The sequence below is a fragment of the Strongylocentrotus purpuratus genome, unplaced genomic scaffold, assembly GCF_000002235.5.
Source record: "Strongylocentrotus purpuratus isolate Spur 01 unplaced genomic scaffold, Spur_5.0 spur5_scaffold_21, whole genome shotgun sequence".
Classification (NCBI taxonomy): domain Eukaryota; kingdom Metazoa; phylum Echinodermata; class Echinoidea; order Camarodonta; family Strongylocentrotidae; genus Strongylocentrotus; species Strongylocentrotus purpuratus.
This window is the reverse complement of record NW_022145607.1, coordinates 27,773,627-27,779,057: the sequence shown is the minus strand read 5'-3', so window position 1 is coordinate 27,779,057 and position 5,431 is coordinate 27,773,627.

The following is a 5,431-nucleotide window of genomic DNA, read 5'->3' as shown; positions in this document are numbered from 1 at the left end:
CATTTATCTCCTTTGGCTTTTCATATAAATGTGTAGGTTCCCAATTATTCGTAGTTTGAATTATTTCAATAAACATGGCTATATTTTGTGATTGAGGAGGCGCGATAGCTTAGTCGGTAGAGCAGTGGTCTCGTGATCCGGTGACCCGGGTTCGAAACCAAGTCGATGCGCTAGTGCCCTTTGGTAAGGCATTAATCCTCATTACCAGGTCTCTCGGAGAGGACCTAAAGCCGTCGGCCGTCTGGTTGCTTAATTACAAGCAATTATGCTTTCTTAGCAGTCAGGTAAAATAACCACCACCACCACATTGTTATTGTGTTTTAGAGTTACAGTTTAATAAAATTCCTACTGAACTAAGAATTATATTATGTTGATTTATTTTCAAGTACTCATGGATTTTTCCATATTATTGAGATCATTTAATTTTATTACACAACTGTTTCATTAAGTTTTACTCAAGTCTGGGGTTCAGATGCCTATGGGTATCACTCCCACACCTCACCATATCTGTGTGTAAATGTGCGGGTATGTGTGCGTGTGTTTGTGTGTGTGGGCGGGTGTGGATGTGTAAAGGTCTATTTCGATTTAACTGTTCCGTATTTTTCAGACGTTACATTTTTCCATAAAATCGATTCTAATGTGCTCTATCAGTGAAAAAGGTCAGTAGGTGAAAATCACAACAAACAATTTTTCCCATCAAAATTTCAATCTGACAAGAAGAAAAAAGGGCATACATTTTTCCCTGAGAATTAGGAGACGACAGATCTTTGAAATAATTGAGAAAATGGTCGCCCAACAATTATCTTACAAAAGTCCTTCAGCTTTGATGTAAGGAGCTTATTGTATATTTTTTGAGGCATCGGTGAAATATTCAGCAAGCTTGTGTCCACATTAGGTTTGACAATCCTCCCTATTCAAAATGGTCTGGCAATGCACCCGTTCCTTTCACAACGGTTCATGGATAACACGGCTCCCCCTCCCTCCTACCAAAGAGCCAACCCAAACTTTCAGACCTCTTCCATAGCCTTCAAACTCTGGACGATAATCGATCTCCTCACCATAGAGGATGTTCATGTTGTCAGCGATCTGGGACCAGGCGTCCAGCACCTCCTGGCCCAGAAGTGAGGCTGCGTGTATGGGTGACGCATGGCCATCTGGGCCACTACATTGGTATAGATAGAGTTATATACTGGGAAGTGGTCTTCCTCTGGAGGCCTGACACCTTGGAGATGAATTCAAATAAAAGTTATTTATTAAGTACCAATCCAATTGTGGCTGTTTCCATGTAATATGTCCCACATGACCTAAGTATTTATTCCATTATTTCATTAAAACAAAAACAGAAACAAAAATCATCAAAAAATGAAAACTACGAGACCATGCAATGACTGTAATAATGGTACAGTCCCACATACAAAATTATCTATCTAATATGGGAAGGAACTATATAGGGTGCTTCATGAATTTGAACTATGAATGAGTGTGCTTGTATACTGTGTCATAACAATCTCTCCTTGAATATATATGCATGTTTATATATCCCACTGCTGCCACCATTAATCAAAAGATGAGATTGCAGCCAAATAATTCAATGGTAAGAGAAAAAGTTATGTATGTCTTCACGGTAAAAATTATAAAACATTTCATAAAACTTAACATGGTCTTTGAAATACTCTCAAAATGGTTTAAAATGTGTATAAAACCCTGTATGGACTCCTGAAAAGAATACAATTGAGGCAGAGAATGATTATGAAAGCTTAAACAAAATTGAAAAAAAGAATAGAAAATTAATCTATGGAATATCATTTTGCTTTCAGTGTTACAAATGCAATTCTGGAGGAAATTGAGCAGTTGTTTTCAAGTTGATTTTGGCACTTTAATCATCTTGATATAAATTTACACTGATTTGGTAGTCTACATAATAAAGTCTGAACTCAATAAACTGATAGTAGACTATAACACTTTCCTATTCACATCTTTTTAAATTCAAAATGTAGACTAGTTGTAAACTGTAGAATAGTTGTAATGTCACTGGTCCTGAGATTTCTACTACAAAACAAATCCTTTTTGAACTCTATACTTCATTAGTGTATATGGAGCCATTAACCCCAAAGAGGGTTCTTGTATCTTGGACTTTGGTAATGCTAAAAATTTAGACCCAATTCGCCCCCTCTCCTGTATTAACGTTCTTTCATAATATCTTTGATTTAAAGGTAATACAAAGTTTTTGTATGGGGTCATGAATTTGGTTCAAATGAACATATTGGAGGCATATGCGATCCTACAATATTCTGAGATTGTCATGGTCGCAGCTACCATGGAATGGCCTTAGGCGCTATTTGAAATATTTGAAATTTACCGGGAGCACCGGTAATTTTTTTATTATTAAATTTCTCGAAAGCAGAAGTGTTTTAGGTGCTAAATTTTCTAGTGCTTATAATACATCCACAGGCGCATCCAAATATATCAAAATTGTAAAGAATTACTATCAATCCAATTTTCAAAATGTTTGAAAATTGTGCATTACCTTTAATTTGTTTAGAACAAAAAGTAGTTAATGCCGTACAATTTGTTAACTTATGATGTGACCCCTTTCCTTTCGTGGTTTCTAGGGCCTACAGTGAAATTAGTTGAAATGTATGAAACAGACGGTCAGTACTGTAAGTGCACACTATTTTGTTCCAACGCACGCCACCCACTTTATGATGTCATTGTTTGAGTTTAAATGCAATGAATATATTGCGATCACTACCAAACCTAAAAAGAAAATGAGATTAAAAAATATATTATAACAATAAATACTATAAGCTTACATATTTGACTCGAATATTCTTGATTGTGTTGGATATCTTTGAGTTTGGATTTTCGAATGCAAAAAGAATATTTTCCAAAACAAAAACAATACCAAAACTACAGAGGAAATGAGACGGAAAATATACTACTACAACTTAAATATAATACTTTAACAAGCTAATACACATTTTGACTAAAATGTTGTAGGTTCTAGGGATATACCGTTGAGTTTGAATACAATGAATGTTGTTTAAAACCAAAACGATACCACACCTATCAAAAGCAAATGAGACAGAAAATATGCAATGAAATATAAAACTATACCAAGCTTACACATTTGACTCAAGTATTTTTGGTTCTGGTGATATATATTTGTAAGTATTACATAGACATCCAGAAGAAAAAGTCCACATACTTGTGGAAATGCCAATTTGAAGAATCGCATCATGGGTGTCGATCCTTACGTAATACCTATTCATCAGGGGGGGATGAATGAATAGATCATCCCCCCCCCCCCCCTGATGAATAGGTATCAGTTACAGATCGACACCCATGAATCGCATGGAAGGTGCCCATGATATTCATGTCAGTCATAATGTATGATAAACTCAATATCAGAATATTGTTAATTACAATTGATCTATGGCTGCCGTTCTAATGTCCATTTTTTAAAATAGATAATTATTGTTCTTTTTTCAATTCATTTTCTTTCATTTGGTATTCACAAAATATAGATAATTGCAATCATCTTCAATAAAGCTAGAACATATTCCCTGCATAATAATATGGGCTTATACTACAATCATTATCATCCCCTAAATATTATTTATGTTGAAAAACTTGAAAAATAAATCTTATTTCATTGTATCCACAAACGAATCTTAGTTTCCATTGCTATTTTCATCATCATCACCATCTCTATCATGTATTGCCCATCACCATCGACATCGGTATCACCATTATACAGGATAATTACCAACACCACCACCACCATCATCATCATCATCATCATCATAATCAACATCGTCATCAGCATCATCATTATCTCCATCAGCATCAGCAGCAGCAACAGTATCATTATTATCATCATCATCATAAACCAATTACATGTAGGCCTATCATCAGTTATCAGCTTCAATGTCGTCAAAATCCATATTATATATGAATCATGTAACTCACCTCACCATACAAGAGCAGGGGGGGGGGGATCTACGGGGGGGGGGGGGTAGGGGGTTTAACCCCCCCCCCCCAACCGTTGCCAAGTGAAAATTTGATGTGCATAGAAAAACGCCATCATGTGTCCAGACCCACACTATAATAGATGTTAGTAGGTGCCAGGAAAACATCACGTATGGGGGTTCAAAATAGCAACAACATAAAAATCGGCTTGCCGCTTTGCGGCTCGTGGACGATGATCCGCATGTTACTAAAGATGCCAAGAAAACGTTACTTAGGCCTACACACAAAAATATTGTATTGCCCTTTGCGACCGACCCCAAAAAATTGATATCAACGGTCGGCTTTTGAAGAAGAAAAAAATAGAAAAAAAAATGTATTAAAGCATTCAAAACTGAGAAATATCAGCCCAAAGAAAGAGGGAGAAAAAAAAAATCTGACCGACCGACTCGTGTTTTGGCACCTAAAGGGCAATACAACATTTTTTGTTTGTAGGCCTTACGGGCCTTTCAAAATAGCCTCGCCGCTATGCGGGTCGTGGACCATGCTAGTAGATGCGAAGAAAACATCAATTATACGGGGGTTCAAAAAAGCCCCTCAAAGAATCGCATTGGGTCAGCCGCCCCCCCCCCCACCCCCTCTTGGCAAAAAGCTTGATCCGCCCCTGGGAGCTTTTCGTAAAGACGGGTGCTCCTGCGCTAGTCACTAAAGATCAAGTGCCTCTATCAATTATTTACGAAGTTAAAAAAATCTAAGAATTCAAATTTGCTAGGCACTACAGTGTGACTATAAACAAAAATTTACACCTAGAAAATTGCTAATTGTTTTAAAAATCATCTATGAACAGTAAATTATGATATATGTTATGAAAGAGTGTTTTATCCATAATCAGTGGTATCATTTGTGTGTGGTATGTTATCACGCTTGGAAGAACAGGAGACATTGTTTTTAGAGAGTGCAAAAATCGACTTAGGCCAAAGTAATAGTGATGTTTGTGGAATAAAAAAAATTGGGATTTGGGTACTAATTCCGTCTTTGCAGATCCAAATAACATCCCTATCAAAATTAATCATGCCACACATATCATATGACGAAAATCAAATATCAAAGAATATTTGTGCGCGCGCGTGTGTAGTGTGTCTGTGTGTGGCTTTGTTTTTGAAAAAAGCAAATGCAATGCATCATTTGCCATTCATTCAATTCATTCTCTCACTTTTATATCTTTGCGCAAGTCAATATACCTGAGACAATTCACCTTTTATGCTGTAAATGATTGATAAGTTAGACCTTTAGTAATCTTTCTTTTTTTTTTGAGGCAGAACTTAAAGAAGCGATTAATTGTCAACGTTACTTTGTACAGTAAGTTCAATGCATAACTTCTGCACAGGGGCCGGGACTGTGATCGTGTTTGAGCAACTCATCAAAGTGCCGGTGATTCCCCCTTTTCACGCATGCGCAAACA